This window comes from Euprymna scolopes, chromosome 5 (genome assembly GCF_053919585.1).
Source record: "Euprymna scolopes isolate OS-2025 chromosome 5, ASM5391958v1, whole genome shotgun sequence".
Taxonomy (NCBI): domain Eukaryota; kingdom Metazoa; phylum Mollusca; class Cephalopoda; order Sepiida; family Sepiolidae; genus Euprymna; species Euprymna scolopes.
In genome coordinates this window covers 39,886,463-39,910,977 of record NC_136486.1, presented here as the reverse complement: position 1 = coordinate 39,910,977, position 24,515 = coordinate 39,886,463, and the positions used below count along the sequence as shown (strand labels likewise).

The 24,515-nt window shown below is 35.5% G+C and overlaps 1 protein-coding gene and 1 long non-coding RNA gene across 2 annotated transcripts in view; one reads left to right on the top strand and one right to left on the bottom strand.

Annotated features, from left to right (window-relative positions):
- The window catches only part of LOC145276570 (uncharacterized), a 137,831-nt gene that overhangs the window by 71,068 nt on the left and 42,248 nt on the right, over window positions 1–24,515 (bottom strand). The gene's annotated exons all lie outside the window — the stretch shown is intronic.
- On the top strand, window positions 656–24,317 carry LOC145276788 (uncharacterized). The gene is made up of 2 exons (XR_013868013.1): window positions 656–730; window positions 24,005–24,317. It is a non-coding gene; the product is annotated as an uncharacterized LOC145276788 (long non-coding RNA).

Here is a 24,515-nt window from a genome sequence, read left to right as displayed (position 1 = left end):
AGATATTACGGGCTGTGGAGAATCGTTTGTAGATTTGGCCATTTGGCGTGATTTTCTCGCATCAGTAATCTCCGCGGCATCTATAGTATGATTATGTCGCGGCTCGTTAAAGGCAAAAGATTTAACGATTTGTTCGTTTTCTGTAGTTAGACGAACACGACACTTGAATTTGTGATACTTGTCGCATTTCCAATAAATCTTATTTCCATTCTCTCGGTTTTTATAGAATAGGTATCCATCATGAACTAACTTTTTATGTCCTTTTTCAGATTCAATATACTGAAGAGCCATTGTATTTTAGAAAGATAGCTTTTCTTTTAGAATCAATAACAAAACAAAATAGTGTTAAGTTAGAAGTGGCATGTATTTATTATATATACAACTTTCCATTGCGGTCATTTTTTTTTTTTTTTTAATATCTAAAATAACTATACACCATCTATTCTTATGATTTGGAAATTAAATATTCTTTGGCAAAAAAAAATATTTTAGGTCGAATGTAATAGAAATGAAAGGGGGAATAGCTAAGCAACGAAACACAGAAATAGGTAGTAGCATTATAGCGGTGTTACTTTGGTACATAAGGGAGATAATCGAGTCTTTCCGTTGCAAGACAAAGGATGATCTGCCCTTTAAATAAATTACACTTTGTCCAGGGAAAGCATTTTGTCCCCAGAGGAGAGGGAGAGTCTTTCGTCGGAGACACCCACATTTGTTAGAGAATACGACGGTATTTTATAATTTATTTTGTTGTTCACCTATAGTTGGTGGACCTAAAGAATCTTGCCCCCACCTTTTTTTTTTTTTTTTTATAAGCGAGTTATCAAAAAACGTCAATATTTGTAGTTGGTGCTCAGTTTCTAATACAACGTTTTGACCAAATCGACCACTCATTTTAGAACCACTCGATGTTTTTAGGCCAGATTTCGTAAATTTAGCTTTTTTTTTTTTTTTTTTTAAGTAGTTTAGCCTTTGTTGAATTTCGATTATTAAAATACAGTGGCCCCTTTACCTACTAGATTAATTCGTTTCCGGATGGAACTCGTATCTAGAATTTCTCGTATCTCGAACAAATTTTCCCATTAAGAAATAACTGAAAACCAATTAATCCGTTCCCTGCTCCCAAAATCATCTAAGTTAACCTTAATTAACTATATAAAACACATTTTCCTGATTACTAAAAACGCATTCAAATAATAATTAAACAGAAAACTACAGTGATCTCCACTCGCTGCTTTTGGCCATGCCTTACCAGAAAGTGGATGCCAGTCCTCTTCTTGAATTTCTCAAACCAGCCATGGCTGGCCTTGAAATCTATTCCACGTGTACCCGACGATGTCTCACCCTCTGTTGACGCTGCCTCACGTTGTAGGTTCTTGTAGATGGAGAGCGCCTTCTCGGAGATGATGCTCTCCGTGACGGTATCTCCCACCAGCTCCTTGTCGCGTATCCACAACAACAGAAGTCTCTCCATCTCGTCATGGGTATCGGTCCTCAATTTGGAAATAATAGTCACACCTTTCGTTGGTTTTATAGCTTTTATGGCATCTTTCTGTTTCAATATCGTACAGATCGTGGATGATGACCGATCGTACAGCTTCGCGAGATCACTTACACGAAGACCACGCTCATGTTTGCCTATTATCTCTTGCTTCATTTCAATCGACATCATCCTCTTTTTTTTCTCAGATGACACGTTTCCATTTCCTTTTTTCGAACTCATAGTTAGAGTCACAAAAAAGTTACAATGTGATAAAAACAAATCAACACAAGAGCGCTGGATCAGATCTATAGGGGGGGGTACACGTGCTAACTGGGACGAGCTGATGCTGGACGGTTTCGGCCACCTAGCGGTAGCTCTCGTAACTTGGATTTTCTCTCGTATGTAGGTCAAGATTTTTGCTCGGAAGACATCTCGTGTCTCGAATTTCTCGTAAATAAAGTAGCTCGTGCGTAGTGAGACCACTGTATTAAAAAAAAAAAAAAAAAGGCGAAACTGTTTTAAAAAGATTCAATTCGCGAAATTTTGCCTAAAAACGTAGAGTTGTTCTAAAATGGATGATCGATTTACTACAATGTTGCATTAGAAATTGAGCACGCATACAAATATTTAAATATTGACTTTTTTCATTTTTTTTTTTTTTTTATAATTTGGTAGACTAGTGTCCATTCGATAATGATACACTGAAAAAAAGGTAAAAATAAATAAAAACAGAGGGTGCATGATTCTTCAGGTCCGCCCTATAATGTCCCCCCCCCCTTAGAGTATATGGATATTTTTTTCCACATTTAAAAATAATCCAGATTTATAAATATATCTTCGTAGGGAACACAAATAGAGACGGGACAAATAATCATCTAATATTTGGCCTTAAGAGCTAAATGATTGGGTAAAAAATATACAAAAAAATCTTTCGATCCAAAATAATACACCCCCACGGAAAGAAAATACAAGATTCGTATTGAAATAAGTAACTTTAAGATGAATAAAAAAGCATAAAAAATTTCAAAATTCATACATTTTCGGTAATAGTTAGAACTTGGTTCGACTTTCTCCGTTCATAGTCGGAACTGCTGAGGTCATGACTTCAAATCTAGGGATACCAACTTCTAAAAAGCGCTAGTATCCCAGTAGTTGTTGCCCCCTACACCAAAGTGGCAATGATGCGCCTTGTTTGGGGTGAAAATGTAAAAAAAGTAAAAATATCCACGCCGATTCTTGATTCTTATTTTAAAAGCACTTAGGCGAGAATCAACGTAAAAAGGTCATCTAGAGGGCACCCCCACGCAGGAGCTCAGATTCCTTCACAAATCAGAGTAGAACAGGTGGTATAGGGGTTGGGAGAGTCATACTAACCACTTTTGTATATTTTCTTTCCCTGCCCTCGACACAAATGAACTATTGTACCATTGTTATCTTTTTTGTTTTTACACGCCAATAAAAAATGTTTTAAACAATCGGGTCACGTTCCCCAGTACGAAAGGGTGAATGCGGTATTATGGTGAAAGAAGATACTAGCTAAGAGAAACTTTTGTTTAGTTTCTGGAGTGACACGGATGACCAACGACCTCAATCCCCCCCCTTTTTGAGTTGGTCTTGTGCCTAAGTTTTTTGTTCAGTTTGAACTTGCATTGTCATTTTAGCCTGAATAAAAGATTCAATATCTCAACATAAGGTCACAACTTAGAACGCTTGTTTACATTGGTGATCTTTTAAACCAACGCATTTCAGGTGAAAACATTATTACATACTTATGTGTCATGGCGAAATTATGATAAATTCAAAAAGTTACGAAAAATGACCCAGTAGAAAAATAATTACAAGTAAAAATAGAATTTATCGAGTTTAATCGTATTTAATGTGAAGCAGCTGTGCGACCAATTCGGTAACACAAATTGACTTATCTCCCTTGAAAAAGTAAGAGTTCACCATTTTTAAACCAATGCATTTGCTGATTTTTTTTTTTTTTAATAGATCTAGCAGTGCTAGATTCTAGCACATCTTCAATTGTATCATCTTTCGTAATTTTTAGAGGCAAAGTCACTGAATTATTACGGCATGAATAAACTGCGAGAAAAAAATTTGTCCTTTTTTTTGTTGTTGTTAAATATTATATAGGGAATTATTTCGAGTTCAAATGAAAAAATGATTGCGCCAGTGAAAAGGATAGGGATTAAATTGGATAATACAGGTCTTAATATCAGGAAAAGTACTCGTCTACCCCAGTTTTAAATGGGATATTTGTTCTTAGCAGACCCGAAAACCTTTAAAAGTTGTCATTTTAAAAGGCGAGTATCGAGTTGGAAAGAAACTAAAAATTGGTCCTTATTGTTAGGTGAAAGTAAAGAATACTTTCAAAACACCCTTCACGTGTTAAGAATATGTTTCTAAATAATAATTATTTCAACATGTTTTTTTATTATTTTTTTTTTTTCGTAAAAAAAATCGTAAAACTTAAATTTTACTTGCTTGAATGCAAATAATGCTTGAATGCAAAAAACTTTATTATTTATTTTTACTGTGACATGACAATTAAGTAAGATATAGGTTTTACTTGAATTCAAGATTTAAAATTTCGTTCTTATAAGGATGCGCATGTGTTGTGAACAGCTTGTTTACAAAGTGGTAGTTGCTCGTAAGAAAATAATCCTAAGAAACGTGTATTAATCATCCAAACGGTAAATTTGCAGATTTAAATGTCATACTCGTTTTAGCGAAATGGAAAAAAAAATACACTCGCGTTCGGTGTTCTGTTGTAGTTAAAGGTAACATTTATCCTAAATTTAATATTAGAAAGAAAAAAAAACGGACATCCGAACTTATTAGTAAATCCTCACTTCCATTAATATTTGTGCATTTTTATTTTTTTTTTTTTACTTGGAAAAAAATGTTAAACAAAAATAGTATTTTTCGCTCGCATCCCTGTCGTATCATTAATCCTGAAATATATATAATTGAATACATTAAACAAAAATAAGTTTCCAAAAATTACAATGAATTTCAGGTATTTCGCAAATTCATCTGGAAAATCTAATTCATTCAGACTTCTTTGTGGATCAGCATTATTTTGTTCCCGGATTGCGTTGGGTGGTGTCTTTTTGAAAGTTTGTCTTTCAGAGAATTCCGGTTTAGGCACGATGGAATCTTCTTCCGGGTTAAATATTGGAGAATTATTAATAGTTTTGGCCATTTGGCACGGGTTTCTCACCTCGGTAATCTCGATGGCATCTACTGTATGATTATGTCGCGTCTCGTTAAAGGCAAAAGTCTGAACGATTTGATCGTTTTCTGTGGTTAGACGAACACAGCACCTGAATTTGTGATATTTGTCGCACCTCCAATATATCTTATTTCCTTTCTCTCTGTTTTTAAAAAACAGATATCCATTATGTACTAACTTTTTATTTCGTTTGTCAGATTCGATATATTGAAGAGCCATTTTTTTTTCTTCAGCATCAATAATTAAAAACACACAAAAAGTAGTGTTGTTAAGTTTGAATTGGATATATTTATTTTATATTTACATTCTATGGCATCGACAATTTTAATATTTCAGATAAGTATGTCTTTCTTTTGAATTGAGAATTAAATATTCTTTGGAAAGGAAATATTTATCTCTGTCGAGAATCCGAACATGGAAATAAATGAGAGAGGTAAAATAACAAGACACTTAAAACACATGGATAAAAAGTAGTAGTAGTAGTAGTAGTAATAGCAGTGCGTAAAATGGCCTGGAAATGGGAGATAATTTTACGTTAAAGTTATATGCGAAACTGATCCCCCATTTCCGGGCGTTTATAATCAATTTTTTGGTTGTTCTTCGTTATTGTGGCGATATTTGAAAATTGAAATTCAAATGAAACAAATGGTTATCCACTGAATTGGCATGTCACAGTAATGAACACGTCTAAAATTACGAAAAACGATAAGCTAGAAAATTAATGATTAATGAAAATAGTTTTCGGGAGAAATTAGTGAAAAAGAAACCGGAAATTTCAATCAAGTTGTAACAAAGGGAGGTAAATCTTAACTGAAAATCTTTGGCCAGTTTAGCAAAACTTAATATTCTTGCTAATTGTCTCCGAAAACTGTTTAATTATTTTTTTCTATCTTATTGTTTTTCGTAATTTTGGGATATTTTCATTACTGCGACATGACAAGGTATTTTTTTTTAGATTAGGTCCACCCCACCTCCACAATTTTCTTTTAAATGTCAACTTTTATAGGTTTTCGACTATGCTGAATACGAAAATCGCATTGAAAATTTGCAGAAATAAGTAGTTATCGAGAAATAAAAAGTTGTATTATGCATTGTATTCTTTGGCGGCCATCTTTTTTACTCGCGTGCAGTGGTGTCAGTCATAGATGATGAGTACATTTGTTTATAGCGCGCACGCGCGTAAAAAAGATGGCCGCCAAAGAATACAATGCATAATACCACTTTTTATATCTCGATAACTACTTATTTCTGTAAACTTTTAATGCGATCTTCGTATTCAGCATAGTCGAAAACCTATACAAGTCGTCATTTAAAAGAAAATTGTGGAGGTAGACCTAATCTGAAAATTTACTCATGAATTGGTGTCACTTGAATTTCAATTTTAGAATTTCGCCAATTTTTTCTTTGGGGGACGGGCCTTTACGTTCACGGACTTAAGACTAGTGATATAAAAAATAGTTAACTGAGTAGTTATGCAGAATACGGATCGCGCTGAAATAACATTGGGGTACTCCTTGGGCGTTGAGTTCCGTGGCGGCTAGCTATTCATTTGATAGTCGCTCCCTTAGTAAAGGCGAACGCATGCGCACGGAACATTATTCATTTACTTACGTTGGCTTCGTAACTAAACCATTTATTGATAATTTCTCACTTTTACAAACATTTGTAATTGATTATTTATTTATTTACTTGCGTTGTCTTAACTCTTTTCATGAATATTAAAAACAAAAAAAAAAAAACTTATCCAGTTAGGTAGAAAAGTAACTTATCTTGCTTTTGATAACATTTATTTGCTATATTTTTTTTTTTAACATCTTTTTCGACTCTGTGTATAGTAAAACAAGCATGAAGTTTATTACAAAGACGCTTTGTTTTCACACCATTCAACAATATGTTGTTCATCCGCACATGTAAATTAAAAATGTGTAAAAGTGAGAAATTATCAGTAAATGGTTTAGTTACTTCTTTTTTTTTTTTTTTTTTAATATTCATGAAAAATTTGGGTTTTGTTTTTTGTTTTTTTCTCTACATCAGGTCCACCTCCATAAATGTTAAGAACGGCTTCCGGAATACACACCCCAACCTCCCATGTTAAGAACGGCTTTCGGAATAAACACTATGTAAAAAAATATTTGCCAAATTGTCAGCATATCCACCCACAAACACTACTTAAAAAAGTGGGGTTCAGTGTCGGTTGCAGAGAAGTAGATTTATTTATCGCACTCAGATTTTCTGAAAACCAATAAAAGTCAAAGAAAATTGTGGAGGTGGACCTAAATGTAAATATTTACCAAAAAGTTATCTGCGCATGTAAATTAAAAATGTTTGTAAAAGTGAGACATTATCAATAAATGGTTTAGTTACTAAGCCAACGTAAGTAAATAAATAAATAAAAATGTTATATGCGCATGCATTAGCCTTTTCTAAAGGAGCAACTATTAAATAAATATGCTGGCCGCCATGGATTTCAACGCCCAAGGAGTACCAACATTGGTGCAGCATCTTTCTACCCTAAGAAAATCCTTTAAAATAACCACTGCATAGGTTTTCAAGAGAGCTGAAAACGAAAATAACATTTAAAATTCCAGGAAACAGGGAGTTTCCAAGATATGAAGAAATTATAGTTTCAAAAAGTGGGGATCACTTATCTAAATTAATTTAACCTAAAATGAGCACCCACTTTATGGCCACATTTGGGGGGGGGTATTTGGTAATTTTGGCCTAGTAGACCAACACAAAACCTTTCTTAAAAACTTGTTTTCTAAAGGTTTTCAGGCGCGCTGAAAACGAATATCGCATTTAAACTTTCTGCAAATAAGTAGTTTTCCAGATATTAAGCAATGTAATTTTTTATGTTAGCCATCGTTGTGCGTGCAAGTGCACCAACCAACAAATTTTTAACGAAGTTCATGCAAGAGTTCAATATACAAGTAGGGCAAGATATACTTTTCATTTATTTTACATGTTGCATTTATATGTCACTACAAATTCATGAGCTAACCGAAAGATACTCATGAATGTGTAACAACATATAAATGCTTAGTAAAATAAATAAAAAGATGTGTGTATGTTAACGTCAAAATTGGTTTTCAAATGACTTACATGGAAAACACATCTTTTCTGTACTTTTAGAGCAGCACTGATGCTGACCTTACATTTTCTCCAATCTCTCACTTGTTCATTTATTCCAAATTTACGTTGTGCAACAGAATTATTACTGCTCTCAGAAAACTCTACAACTCTAAACTTGAAAGCACTATCATAAGCTGTATGTTTTCTCTTCAACATTGTTTGCTTTGGTTCATTGGTTATACAAATAGCGTTTTATTAGGAAATAATAATGGGTTTAGTTGTTCTTTAATATGAAAATTAAATCCTCCTCTTTTTATTCTGCTAAAATTACGCTCGACCAATACAAAAACAAACTGATAAAATAAGCAAAGTTTTTTTTACAATCCATAGATTGAAAAAGTGGTCAGAAATCAAATATCCAACAAATGAATGTTACCATCTTCTTTAATATAAAGGGCAAAAATCTGTTTGAATGTATGTATGTTTGTTTGTATGTCTGCCTAAAACTTTGGATGTATGTATGTTTGTTTGTATGTCTGCCTAAAACTTTGGATGTATGTTCACAAGATCGGTATCATTTTGAAGCTCGACCCTTCAGTCGACAAATACAAAAAAAATGAGCCAAAAACATTAATTCCTTCACCCTCAACTAGGCACTTTTCTACAGGGAGGGGTCGCTTTTTTCGCCGATATTTTCAAAAGTCATCCCCTCTTTTCGATTTTTTAGTCTTAATTTAAACCTACATCACTTCGAGTTTGGTGATGGGTGCAACAACAAAGACATCACATTTTTTTTTTCACATTCTTTTCCTCTTTTACAGTATGAGTTCGAGCCTGCCTGCTGACTACCACTTTTTTTTTGCCTCCAAACACCCAGGCAACGCCAGGCACCAAGGCTAGTAGCCAATAAAAGTTACTTTGCAGCCTACCTGTATCACTTTTTACTGTTTTTAAATAGTTTTAAATGTTTGTTTTTTTAATTTCATTTCAAATATTAATCCTTTTTTACAATCTTTTGAATTTCGAACCAATATGGCTGTCCATTCCTTCAGAAAATCTCATTTTCGATCTCTTGTGCTATTTTTCACAAACTTTATTTTCTTGGGGCTATTAGGAGTCCTATCAGCACAAAAAAAGTTTTTTGGTGGGGGGAGGAGGGGGGGGCAAACACGGGTGTGATTATGCAGTAGGTCCCATGTGAATGTATATCGTCACTGGTTTGGTCTGTTCAGCCACAGCACAGGTCGATAAAGCATGGCAGTGGGGCAAAAACCATGAAATAATCTGTAGGCAACAGATGCAACTGTCATGTCACAGTCTGGAGAGTAGACAATAGATCTAATCCAAGCAGATCATATACTCCAGAGGGAACATCATCATAGCACGGAATATGGAGTATATATCTGATGGTACAACATTGTAGATTCTCAAGAGAATCAGAACACTAGGGATCGGTATCCCAAGTGGGGACAAATGATTGCCTTGTAAAGCCTAGTATGTAAATGCCATTCATGAAGAATTTGGTAGCTTAGGATAAGTAACACGTAAAGCTTCCTATCAACCCCATTCTGCAGTCTCTACCAAATTACTCAGTCAATTTTTGGTCTAAGCATTTGAAATTTTAAGTAAAGGGTATTCACACATAGGGCAAGTTATCAAGTCACAGAAGAGATGTTGCGAGTTTGTCTCTGCTTTACGTTATTTTCATGGCAAGTGCTTGGCTGAGCTCCAATCTATGTATGGTCCCCCTCGCCAAACTTTCACAAGAAACACCCATCTAGCAGAAAACACTATCATTAATTTCCCCCACTCTTTATCTGTGCCTAAACCTAAACGTAGATTCCATGAGCAAAGCTTCTTTCTTAGAACTGCACGCCTATGGAATTGTCTTCCATTTTCCTGCTTTCCAGCTGACTACAATATGGTTGTCTTTAAGTCCAATGTAAATAAGTTTTTGATGAGCCGTTTCATATAAGTTAACAAATTTACCGAATTTCCATTACTAACGATTACTATATTGTCCAATTTCTACTGAACACTCTTTAACCCTTATCCTCGAGTGGCCTCTTGGCCTTGATAAGTGGTGATGTCTATGTAAAAAAAAAAAAAAAAAAATACCATAAGACAAGTAGTCACCAAACCTGAGATTGATAGATATTATTACTCCCAGATAGTTATGACATTCTGAGAATGGCACAAATATGTCTTGAAACCAAATCCTACAGACAGGGACAGGAGAGAGGCAACTAGAGGACAAGAGTGCAATTGTTTTTGCTGGGTTGAACAATATATTCCAGTCTTTTGCCCAGTCAGATGCAAAAATAAGCAGCGACTGCATGTATATTAACGTTATGTAAGGATCTGTGTGTGACAGAAATTTGTGTGTCTTCTAATCAAAATATCAATATTTAAGTTTAGAACATCTAATGAATTTTGTCATTACTGGTTTTCTTCAAATACTAATTCTGCAGGTTCTGCCTGCATACTTGTCCCTACTGCTACATTGAAGGTTTTCGCAAAATAAATACTCAGTACTTTTGGAATTAATCACCATATATTTATTTACAGGTTCCACACCCCTGTACAACAACAAATATAGAAAATAGTAATGGGACATATTTTTCTCTCCAATTCTAGTACAATTACTGATCCTATACTAAATTACTGATTCTCTATCTCTAAATATTTAACTAGAAAATGTCTCTATTACTGTGAAAACACATCTTAAATGAGGATATATTTTCTCAAATGTAAAAACACACTTGTGGGGTGGGAGCGATCTATAGATTTTAGTTTTACTAGTAGTTTAAAATCAACAAATTTTTATTATTACTACCAACAGTGAAAGATTTTTCTTAAACTAAAATCAAATAAAAATAAATAATTAAGAAATCGTTTATGGCATCGAAAAATAGCACAAATTTTTCCGATTTCTGATTAATCGTCCTAACACTAATAGAAAATGAACAAAACATTATAATTTCAGAAAAAAGTTCCATGTAAGATATTAAGAATTACAAGTAGGACCTGCAGAAATTCAACAGTTATATCTTATTTCTGCTGTGCTTAAATCTGGTTACGGAGGTCTATCTCCAAAATGCTTGTAATACTAGCTTGACATATTTCCATTTTATAGATGTCTAGTGTGAACGCAGACCCCACAATGTTCAAACTGAAACATGCTCATGTAAGGACTCTGGTTAGAGTAGTTTCAAAATATATCTGGTTATGTGAGTCTATTTCCAAAATCCTTGTAGGTGTTTGTAGCATATTTCTATTCTATGGATGTCCAGCAAATATGGCGGTCCCACAATATTATTGTACCATCTTTAGACAGAATAGATACTACAAAAATCTATTTATTTGAATAAATTGTACAAGATCGAAATAAATTAGGCACAAGATCATTCACAAGTGTTGAGAGGTGGGGGGGGGGTCGATGGTCATCCTTGTCACTTTACCTAATAGTAGGGGTAGGCTATAGAAACAAAATTTTTCAAATAAATGCCAAAAGTGGCTTATTACCTTCATTTATATGTAAATAGATGGGAACAAGTGATTTTGTTCAAAACGGGTCAAAATTGGAGGGTCGCTGGCCCCAAACGTGATTTGACCGCGTTGACGCGTGAAAATGGCCCAAATTTCGCCCCCGAACACACTTAATCACTTATTGAAAGCCACAGGATGCATTTTTTGACTATAAATGCATTTGTATCATTAAATCTAACATTCCCATTGGCTATCCCACAAGTATAGGGTTTTTTAGGGTATCTCAGAGTCCAAAATGGGTCAAAATTAGCCAAAAATGGTTGGAAATCATGGATTTTCCAAAATGCACCTCCCATGGGCCCAAAGACACCTCTACATGGCAGAAACTGTTGGGAAATGCTTGAAGCAGGCACTCTCCTAAATTTTGCACTGTTAATGATGGGTATAAGGACCTTTTAAAGGGGCTAAATATGGCTGATTTAGCCAAAGAGAGTCAAAAAGTCCCTAAGAATCAACATAGGTTGTCAAAAAGGGGCTTAATTTGAGTTATAGATGGAAAATTACCAAATAAGGAAATGTTTTCTTTCTGTAACAATGCAATGGCATCTTTAAATAGACATGATAACATTGCATTGCATTAATTGTGAATTTGATTGAACTTTGCTTTTTCAGTTAGTAAAATGCAATGAACATGGCTGGTATAGCAGGGCAGATTGACGAAGATTATAATTACGACGATTGGACTTATCTTCTGCTTGATTCTCTTCCAACTGAGGCTGAATGTGTTCAAGCTGTGCAACATCATGCTGCCAAATATGGTACCACGACACAGAAAAATCATATTCACCAGGTCTCCTTGCGATTACTACAATTGTGGCAGAAAGCCTTTGGAAGTGATGTTCGTTATGTTACAATACCTGGGATAAAACATAAACTTGATCGATCGCTAAAAATTTACGACAAAGATGTCTACAAAGCAAAGGGTTCCAGACGTGTGAATATGATTAAATGGAAACGAGAGCACCATGTCCTTCTCAATATACTTTCAAAAGATGTGAATCCTGATGAATTTGATGTACATGAACGAAGATTCTTTGTCGATCAAAAGTCTCTCTCTCGCAAATGGCTCATTTGACACTTTCTACGTTGATATGGAACATGAACGGTTTCTGGCAGAGCAAGAACTGCACAATCGTTTGGATTTGGACGATGATCAATTTGAAGTGGAGGATATAAGTGACCAATTGCCAGAGCATGATACCTCAAACAATTTGAACTACTCATTAAACAGATCGGGTACAATCCGTAGCACAATATGAATTCAGACTCTTCTTGGACAGCATTTTATTGACATTCAATGTTCAATTTACAATTAATTACCTTCTGAGAAGTTGATGTAGTAAAGTTACGATGTTTCTAAAAAGTATCATTGATGAATGAACTAATGATTCATATGTTATGTACCGTAAAGCGTAATTTTGTCATTTTTGGATTGTTTTGACCCTTTTTACATCCCCCAAAGATCTCTAAATACCCTAAATACAAATGGATAAGATAACAGGGTGGTTATTTCAGTCTTCCAACTGTTAAAAGCCATACAGGAGTGTTTATAGGAGCCCGATGAGATTTAATACCTGCATTTTGGGGATTATCCGTGATTTTCGTTCATTTTTGGCTAATTTTTGGGTAAATTTGACCCATTTTGGACCCTTAAGATACCTTGAAAAGCCCTATATAGGTGGGATAGCCAGTGAGAATGTTAGATTTAATGATATAGAGCCATTTATGGTCAAAAATTGCACCCTGTGTGGCTTGGGAGGTGCATTTTGGAAAATCCGTGGTTTCCGACCATTTTTGGCTAATTTTGGGGTAATTTTGACCCATTTTGGACTCTGAGATACCCTAAAAAGCCCTATACTTGTGGGATAGCCAATGGGAATGTTAGATTTAATGATACAAATGCATTTATAGTCAAAAAATGCACCCTGTGGCTTTCAATAAGTGATTAAGTGTGTTCGGGGGTGAAATTTGGGCCATTTTCACGCGTTGACGCGGTCAAATCACGTTTGGGGCCAGCGACCCTCCAATTTTGACCCGTTTTGAAAAAAAATCACTTGTTCCCATCTCTTTACATATAAATGAAGGTAATAAGCCACTTTTGGCATTTATTTGAAAAATTTTGTTTCTATAGCCTACCCCTACTAATAGTTGTCTATGCTATTCCTAGCTAGAATCCTCACTCACCATAATACCACATTTACTCTAGGGCTCATCCTACTTAAAATTTCCAAATCGATTTTTTTTATATATAAATACATACATAAAGTCTTTTATTAACAGTTCATTTTGTTAATGATACTACACTTTGATCCTAGCCAAGAAAGTGTCTTTTAGTTAAAGAGTGACATTAGATGAAACTTTTTAAAAATTACTTTTTTTCTGCATTGACAATTGGGTTATCCAATCTTCGCAAAAAAGGGGTCAAGGGTGATAACATACACATGAACATGAAATTGTCTTTCAAAATATTATACAGATTAAAACATGAATAGACAGAGAGAAAAGTCAACGCAAGTTCATGCCTTGCGCATGGGAGACGCAGGATCAGATAATATAGAACTTTGAAGAATACATATTCACAGCGATATCAAACATTTTCTTTCTCTCTCCCTGATCATGTTATTCTAAAAATAAAGATTTGAATGTCTTAAAAAAGAGTTGTTAAAAATACAATAGTCTTGTTTTCCGTGGGTTTTACAAAAAGAAAAAAAAAATGCGGCACCTTGACATACAGGGTTGTCTCCAAGATAAAAGAATAAACTAGGATTGATTCTCAATTATTACCATCATCATCATGAGACTGATGTACTAAATCATTGAAATCCAATGATCTAAAAATAATTTTTTTCTATGGATCAAACTAAACTGTCTGCTTCCTGGAAAGGTGGAGAATAATTTTTTTATTTGATGAATATCCAGGTAAGTAGCAATATTTCCTTCCCACCACAAGAAGATATCATACAAGGTCAGAAGGTGGAGAGAGTAAAGCTACATCTGGAGAGGAACCTTTTAAAAATTTCTTGGTCCACTCCATCAGCATTTCCTGGTAGAGATGCCTCAGACAGTAAATAATAAATTTACTCCACCTGAAAGACAGGAGGCAACGATCCGAGAGTGTGGCCCTCCTAGAACTACCCAGAATCATACCTCAACCATAAAGATGCAAAGTCATTTCCCACTCAAAAACAGCCAAGACCATGTCAGACTGTGTTGACGATGTATTCTTGACTGATATAAATATAACCTACTCAAGCTAAAGGTATATTGTCCATCTTCGTCATTCTATTCACATTTTTGCTAAATTAATTTGTTGAGACATGTACAACACCATATTTTTTTCTATCTTTCATTTTCCATTATTCCTTTATGAAAATTTAATTTTTCATATTTCAAACATGGCTGCCATACAAAAAAAACTTAAATGTTACAAAAAAAAAAAAAAGAAAAACATGAATAAACATTTTTTTAATATCACTATGTGGCACCACCCCCTTAAGTAAACACTTCATCAAATCTCCACACTAACGTAATGTACTTGCAATAACCCTTATCCCTGAGTAGCTTCCGGGCCTTGATAAGTGGTGACCACTGTGTAAAAAAAAAAAAAAAATGACGTAGGCCCTTTTGAGAGAGCTGGGGCTTCTACATTAATGAACCTTGTGCCTAACTTAGCCTGCACTTATGTGGAAGCAAACACACATACACACACACATTTCAGTGCAGACACATTTTTCTTAAAGGTTAAAACTGTCGGTACACGAAGATTGGCAAGTGGTTATGATTCCAGTGCACAATAAAAGTTAAACTATGTTGACATTATAATTTGAAAATCAAGACATTGTGTAAAACGCATATTTCTCTCATTCGTTCTCTCACTCTCCCTCTCTATTTCTCTCATTCACTCCCTTTCTCTATCTTTCTTCATTGAAAGAGAGAATTGAAATATGATTGTATTCTAAAAACAGTTGAAGCTAGCACGCTGTACACTGAGTATATGGTAGTTTGGTGTGCATGCAATGGGTCGACTAAATATGCTTCCTACTTGTTAACTGTTAAATAAATTATATATTTTTTATAAAAATGCATTTGTTTGCTATTTCTGTACAAGTATTCGATTTCAGCCCGCAGTTCCTCCCATTAATGCAATGACAGAAAACTGCCTGTTATGACGCAATAAACACACAAGAAGCGACCCATGCCAGACAGTTATAGCCGACGACATATCGACCAGTTTTTGTTATATCGTTGGATATTGTTTATTCTCCGGGGAGCTGGTTGCATTCCCAAGACGTTCCTCAACCAAGTAACCCTCTCCCAGGGAAGCGATAGTACCATATTGTTGCCGTAAATCCAGGATTGTTTCTGGCATAGGAACAAGCACGACCCTACAGAAAAATCCACGGACACAAGATCAAAAAAATCAATCACTAGACAATTAAAATCCACGGACACAAAAAAAGAACATTTTATTAATCAAAGTCCATGGAAACACAATAACGCAAGAACTCAACTAAAGAACAGCCATTTCAACCCAGCATCTACAGAGGAAAAAAAAGACACCAGAAAACTTCAGAAAAACTAAGGTAGGTGACTATTTCCTCTGCTCTAGGATGATTAAACTTGCTAAATTAGCTTATAGGGACGCAGAGATGAGGGAAGGTCCAGCTGTGCAAGTGCATTTAGCTGAATTCTTCATAGATGCGTTAAATAACCCCTTTATCAAGAAGGATGTGGTCAAATCAAATCCAACATTATCGGAGGCTTGTCTGCTGCTAGACAAAGTGAAATGCTCTATGAGCAACTCCGTAGTGGCCACAAGAAGGAGAGGCTTTCTTAAATAATAGCTAATAGCTTTAATAAGTATCAGGGACCAGGGGGGGGGTGACTAGATTTAGGGTACCCAAAACCGAGCCTTACAGCAGCTGTAATGCTGTAAGATATGTTTTGTGGGTGTGCTTCGGCAAAACTGCAGTGAGGGCGTTCCAGTTATAATAGGCTAGAACGAAACTGGCAATGCTCACCTGAAGAAAGATTAAATAACTTCACTTCAGGAAAAAGCAAGGCCAGGTTACACTCGAGAACCACTCACCACTGACCACCACAGATGTCAAGTACACGGACATGCAACGATAACAAACCCTCAAAGAAAGGAGTAACCCTGGGAAGGATAAACACCAGAGGTCAGGGATGTCTGGAAAGCGGTGAGAGCAGACCTAAACAGGCCCACCAAAGGAATAAATCGGTCAAGAAAACTCGGGAAAATAGAGAGACCTGAAGAAATAAAATCCCCAACCAGAGCTCTGGAATGCAGTGTATAGTTATAGTAAGGGGTAGACCGATAGAGGCAATGATCGACACTGGATCGGAAGTCTCGCTCCACAAAACATCAGTTTTTGAGGAGATAAAAACGCATAAAAGGAGAGTTAAGGGATTGTAACCTAACAGTTACTCTCACAAACGGGCAAAGGATGGCACTAAAAAGCATGGCTCATTTGTCTATTAAAATAAAGAAGGCGCAAACTTCGTCTAGGTTTTATATCACCGCAGACTTAGATCGGGAGTTGATATTAGGTGCTGACTGGTTGCAAAGGAACCACGCTCAAATAACCTTTCACCCTAACCAACTAACGGTTAAAGGGGTGAACATCCCACTTGGTAATAATACCAGTGGTAGAGTCAAGTTACCGCCATACACTGCATCGACGCATACTGTTAGAGCAGTTTCTAACAAACATAAAAAGAATCCACCCTGTGTCAGCATCAGACTTCAGTCCAAGAAGGGAAACCTATAACAGAGGTAATTAAAGTATGCCCCCACCTATCCACACCACAGGTACTTGTGAACCGTAAAAGCCTCAGAAAAACTGCTGGCTTTTTACAGAACTTTTCCTTTCGAAAAAAGAAGGGATTTTCAATGATTAATTCCTTCACACAAAAATCCAAAAACTCTCAAATGCTTACAAAATATCTGGATAACCCACAACCTAGAGAACTCTCGAATTTACCCCTGTCCAACATTATAATTAGAAGCCGACTACAAAACAAAAAACTTTTGGAAACGGCCAAAAAGTATTAAAAAAAAAGAAAAGTATATATACACAGGAGCAAAGAGAAATTGTCACCAACACACACACAAAGAAAAATGTTGAAAAATTCAAAACAAGTAAAGCTTCGCAAAAAGTCAATGAAAAATCAAATGACTATAAAACTAAATACAACAAATTGATCAAATATTATATAAAAAAAAAAATGATCAAAAGAATGAATGTTTCGAAAAAAGAGTCCATAAAATTAAATGACAAAATTAACAGGGAGAGATAAAGTTTTTTTCAAAAAAAAAAAAAATAAATAAATAAATAAATAAAAAAGTAATATTTTATCAAAAAAATAATCAAAAGAATTTATGTTTAAAAAAAAAAAAAGAGTGAATAAAAAGGAATAATTGAGAGAAGAGAAAAAGAATTAAAAAAATAACCATTGTGCCAACGGCCCGACGATATTTTGACATTTGTTAGTCAAAGCAAAGGTCACAAAAAAAAAAGGCTTGGGGATTCTACATTAATGAACCTTGTGCCTAACTTGGCCTGCACTTATGTGGAGGCAAACACACATACACACACAGTGCAGACACATTTTTCTTAAAGGTTAAAACTGTCGGTACACGAAGATTGGCAAGTGGTTATGATTCCAGTGCACAATAAAAGTGAAACTATGTTGGCATTATAATTTGAAAATCAAAACATTGCATAAAACGCATATTTTTCTCATTCGTTCTCTCACTCTCCCTCTCTATTTCTCTCATTCACTCCCTTTCTATGAAGAAAGAGAGAATCAAAATATGATTGTATTGTAAAAACAGTTAAAGCTTGCACCCCGTATGCGCGGGATATAATAGTTTGGTGTGCATGCAATGGGTTGACTAAATATGCTTCCTACTTGTTAATTGTTAAATAAATTATATATTTTTTATAAAACTGCATTTGTTTGCTATTTCTGTACAAGTATTCGATTTCAGCCTGCGGTTCCTCCTATTAAAGCGATGACAGAAAGCTGCCTGTTACGACGCAATGAACACACAAGAAGCGATCCATGCCAGACAGTTATAGCCGACGACATATCGACCATTTTTATTGATGTTTCCAACATGTGCCTATTGTTAGATATCGTTGAATATCGTTTATTCCCCAAGGAGCTGGCTGCATTCCTAAGATGTTTCTCAACCAAGTAACCCTCCTGGGGAAGCGATAGTACCATAACTGTTGTGTCATGGAACAACAGTGACAATAAGAACAATCAAGTCGAGGTTCGGTTAAGGAACAAGTGTATTAACAATAATGTACAAAGATAGGAAAGCGTGTGTATCTGCTGGGCACTCGGCTAGCAGTTGAACTGCAGTCTTATCTCTCTCACCGGTGTTGGAATTACTAGCACTATTTATAATGCTAATCGGTGTAAATTCCTCTGTTCAAGGAAGGCCACTATAACCTCCCCCCCCCTTTGAAAATATCCCGTCTAGGATTAATAACGTTGGGAGGGGGGGGGTTCACCCTAATCAATTCTGTTGATTTTCGTTTTCTGTTTGATCTTCTGTTCTCTGGAGCTGTCTCTGGTATGGGCACCTGAAAAGTATCAAACACTGTGTCCATGATGCCCTCCTCGGGCGATCTGGTCATCTCACTGTTCGAGTATCTTTTCCGAATTTGGTTAGTGTGACGTTTGTACACAAAGTCTGGTCCCGTAATCATGTAAACCATGTTGCCTATTTGTTTCTTAACAAAGGAGATTTTTTACCGTTTGTGCTATTGTCAAAGTTACATGTGAACAGAAATGTATGTTCTTCCTCAAAGATCTCAACGTTTTTTACGGAGTCCATTTTAGAGCGTTTATAACGACATTGGAAACTTTTGTGGTTGGGTCGTCCACAATTATAGCAGATAATTTTATTCTTTTTCTTGGGAAAATTACTTTTGGGGAACACATTGCGGTAAGGTGCGTAATATGGTGGTGTCTGTTTTCGAGAAGAATTTTTGAACTTCATAATATTGCTGGAGTTATTATTGTCCACGAACATACGATTAGTCTCTTCGTAACTGCACAATGCCACTTTAAATTCACTGAAATTTATGGGTTTGCCTTTTTGCGTTATAACAATTGTAAATGGTTTAAAATCGGCTGGAAGTCCCTTGAGGGTCATTGATATCAACAAGTTATCGCTTATTATTTCACCTGAGAGTTTTAAGGCATTGGCGGTTGTTTCTGCCCTTATAACGTAGTCGGTAATAGTTTCATCCTCGTTACGTTTCAGAGACGTTAGTTCTGTATATACTGATATAATTTTAAGTTTCCCTTTTGATAAATATGTTTAATGCTTTCTGTCTGTCGTCCAAGGCAGCTCTTATAACCAGAGACAAACTTCTATCATTTAAGCATTGAATCAGTTCTGCAAAAACAGTTGCGTTCTTTTTGAGAAATTCGGGGTCGTTAGGATTCTCTGTTGGAGATTGTATCACTTTGTATAGTTTTCGAATCCTTAGATACATCAGAAATTTTACCTGCCACAATTCGAATTTAGATTCCGATCCGTCAAAGAAAAGACGATGGCTGGGCCCATAAACTGTTAAGTGTTGAGACATGTTGAACAGAGTGCAGTCTCGATACTGAGTGTGAAGTATTTTCCAATAACAAAGATGGCGGCAGTAATTGCTAGTAACAAAGATGGTGGCCAAGAATCAAATGTGATCCGTGACGTAGTTAACGGCGAACTGATTTAATCTAAAATTCGACAATTTTTATAGTAACTTTGGAAGATTTTCATTGATTGGTTAGCACAGCCGGTGGTTATAAAAACGATTGGCAACATAATTGGTGTTATACCCCATTAGCAGTCAAAAACATTTTACAGCCGGACTCCCAGAAAGTCTTATTATTTTTGTGAATCTTGTAGAAGACACTTTCGCCAAATTTATACCATTTTTTTGTTATCGGTTTTTTGAGGTTTGGCCTATCCTGGTTTAGTAACAACTTGTGAAAAATCGATCTAACCTTGCGTCTGAACATAACCTCAGCAGGTGTCTTTGACATTTCGATGTTTGTATTCGAAGTGATTTTGTAGACTTGTAAAAACTGTTGGATTGACTTATCCATCAGCGACCCACTAGCTTTTTTCAGAGTTCTCTTGAATGTGTCAACGAATTTCTCTGCTTGTCCATTATTTCTTGGGTTGTATAGCAGAATGGTTATATGCTCGATTAGATGATCCTCGCAAAAATGTTTAAATTCGGTAGACGTAAATTGCGTTCCATTGTCTGTAACAATGCAGTCTACTACTCTAAACCTAGCAAATAGTTCATACAGGAAGTTAATAGTTACCTTGGATGTGGGATTCTTACATTTTAATACTTCCAGTCATTTAGATAGACTGTCTACAACAATGAGATAGTAAAATCCATCTAGCGGTCCTGCAAAATCTAAATGAATCCTAGACCAAGGTCGGTCCGGTTTTGCCCACGATCCGAATTGAGTTGGAGGAGCTTTCATAGCTAATGCGCATCCTTTACACTCCATGATTTTTCCTTCTATATCCTTATCCATGTTTGGCCAATAAACGAAAGAGTGCATAAGGCTTTTCATTCTTGATATCCCTGGATGTCCTACATGGAATTCACTGAGCATTCTTTTCTGTAATGTCGCAGGAATTACGACCCTGTCGCTATATAACAGGACGTTATCACAAAGTGAATAAATTTCTTCATCCAGTTCGTTATTGTTGATCCTTTTTTTCGTGCATATAATAAATTCGTCCACCTCTGCCTTACTCTTAATGTCATCAAGCGTTATTGGAAGTTCTCTTATTGTGTCACATAAAGTATTTTTTACTTCAACTTCCGCTTGAATGGCTGCTATTACCATATCCTCCAATGGTTCTGTCTGCTTAAGTATTAACCTTGATAAACAGTCTGCATGACCAAATTTTTTAGATGGTACATACTCCATTTGGAAATTGTAATTCAGAAGTATGGTACCCCATCTTTGGAGTCTATTTGTCATATGTTGTGGTAGTCCCTTTTTTGATCCAAAAATCGTTAATAATGGTTTATGGTCTGTTTGTAACAGAAATTGCCTACCATGCAGGAAACGATGAAATTTCTTTACCGCGAATATAATGCTTAGTGCCTCTTTTTCAATTTGTGAGTAGTTCTTTTCGGCTGGCAAAAGTGATCGGGATGAATGTGCTATGAGTTTCACTTTTCCATCATCCATTTTGTGTAAAATGCATGCTCCTATGCCATAGGAGCTGGCATCGCTTGCAACTATATTTTCACGCTTGAGATTATAATGTGCCAGAAACAAGTCAGATGTTAAAGTCTCTTTAATTTCCCGGAATGCTTCTTCACACTCTTGAGTACGGACCCATTTTTGGTCTTTCCTTAACAGTTCATTTAAAGGTGACCTAAGTTTATGCATATTTGGCACAAATACATTGTAGTAATTTGCCAAACCTAAGAAACTTTGTAAAGACGCAATATTTTCTGGAGCAGGCATATTCTTTATTGCACTCGATCTGTCTGGATCCGGCCTTCTTCCATGTTTATCGATGATTTGCCCCAAGTATTTTATTTTCTCCATGAAAAATGTACATTTTTCCTGTTTTACTTTAAATCCATAATTCTGGATCCTTTTGAATATTTGGTTTACATGAGCTTCGTCTTGTTCTTTGCTAGCGTTTTTCATTAGCACATCGTCCAGGTACCCTACTGAAAAATCCAACCCATTTAACATAATGTCCATAATTTGCTGAAAAATCGCAGGGGCGACTTTGACCCCAAAAGGAAGTCTGTTAAACTTGTACAATTGCTTATGGGTATTAATACACAGCAGCTTTGAACACTCCTCATCAACTAGAACTTGTAAGTATGCATCATTGAGGTCGATTTTAGAAAAATATTTCCCTCCACTCAGTTTCGCAAATATCTCTTCAGGGCTCGGAAGAGGATAATGGTGATCTTGTAATGCCCTGTTTAAGCCTGTTGCGAAGTTGGCACAAACCCGAATCTCCTTACTCTTTTTTTTGATGTAAACCGTTGGTGCAGCCCACTCACTGTGATCAATTTTTCAGATGACACCCATGTTTTCGAGTCTTTCTAATTCACCGTCTATCTGTTCTATAGCGGCGTATGAAACAGTTCTTTTCTTTCTGAACACTGGCTATTCATTTACTTTTATGTCAAATTTTGCTACGGCTTTTGTACACCTTCCCAAACCGCCTGAAAATACGTCTGGGAAATTTTCTTTTAACTCCCTCTTAAGTTTTTCTGCCTCCACATTCGAATCCTCAACCTTTTGGCAAAATGAGCTTAAAGGCAGATCCCATAGTCTAAACTTTTCGACCAGATCAGTTCCAAAGAGGTTGTTTGATTTTCGTATGACAAAAATTCTTACTTTTTCGGCCTTGTTCTGGAAAAAAATATTTGTCAATAATTCTCCTTCAAAGGTCATTTTTTCGCCACTGACGCTTCTCGCCGTTTTATGTGATTTAATCATAGTGGGTCTCCCAAGCCTCTTCCATGTCTGTACATTAATAATAGAAATGTCAGACCCACTATCAAGCTGTAGCCTTATTTTCTTTTTAAACATTTTGACCTGTACATATTTCCGGATATTTTGTTCTTCAGGTTCAATTTTCGTAAGTTTAATGGATTTTCGTAAGTTTAATGGATGTCTTTCTACCAGATTTTTTTCTACAATGCGATGCTTTATGCCTTTTCTGGTGGTAGTTGTCACATTGTTTGAATTTGTAGGGACACTCATTGTACCAATGTTTATTTCCTCACCTCCAACATGGTCCAGGTGGATCTTTTCTCTGTTTCTTTCTCAGGTTATTTTTTGAAGTCGGATTTTTCTTTTGATGGATCTTTTTAATATGCGACACTCCACTTTCCTCTATGTCACGACTGTCTGGTTTCAACGCAATAAACCGTTCAGTCTTCTATTAAGTTTTGTAGTTTTAAATTCGGTTCGTTTTCGAGTTTATTTAAAACACGACGCCTGATTTCAGCGTCTTTATTTAAGACCAGCGCTTGCACAAATATTAAACATTTAAAATTATCTGCTGATAATTCCTCCAGTTTAAAATCATCGCAATGCTTGTTCACTATACTTGCATAAGCAGTGTAGTCGTCTTTCTCTCTTCTAGTAACATTCATACATTTATATCGCCTATGGAAAAAAAACATTTTTGCAGAAAACAGTTCTGTTAGTAGTGTAACTGTTTCTTGGAATCTCAACTCACTGGTCTTTTTTGGGAGAATAAAATTCACGAACTTTGTATGCTCGGCTGTTCCCAATTTCCTTAGCAAAAACCTAACTTTTTTTGCGTTTGACCAGGTACTACAATCCGATATAAAAATATCCTCATATCGTCTATAGTACTGGATGAAAGTGACATCGTCTTCTGGATTATAATTGAAATTTTCAATAGCGGCCCACACAGCTGTTTGAGAAAATGCGTTATGATTATTGTCTGCTTTAGTTAACTGTGTCGCCTTCAGAATTTTTCTTTGTTCCTCTTGTGTTTTCATCAATATTTCCTCAAAGCGTTTTTATTGTTGAAGCATTTTTTCTTCAAATGCTTGTTTAAATCTCTCTTTTCTTTCTACTTGTAGAATTTGCTGCTTTTGCAACGCAAGATTTTGCTCTGCCTGGAACAATTCCAACAGTGAATCTTTGAATTTCGCATCCATCATATGAATTCAGTTTACAATTTATGCTTGTATTAAATAAATATTCCTTAGTAAAAAAAAAAAAAATAAATAAACCAAGTTTTCTTTCCCAATTCTTTTGTAACTTAATTTGTTGAACGCTATATTTCTAGTCTTACTAGAAACAATCCAGCGAAATAACATTGGTTTAACATTTTTTTTTTTTATTTGCATGCATTTTTATGTAGCAAAAATAAAATCTGCTTTAAATATCCGACGAATTCGTATGGGAAACTTTTATTTATTAATTTTTTTTTGCCTTTTGCAAAAAATGACTTGATTCTTTACGTATTTGCTAAGCACAAATAACGTACGCGAATAATTATTTTTCACGGTCTGTCTCTTTTTCTCTTGACAAAGTCAAGTATGTTTTTTTTTTTCAAATCCCAGATGTTATCAAAATAACGATAAGCTT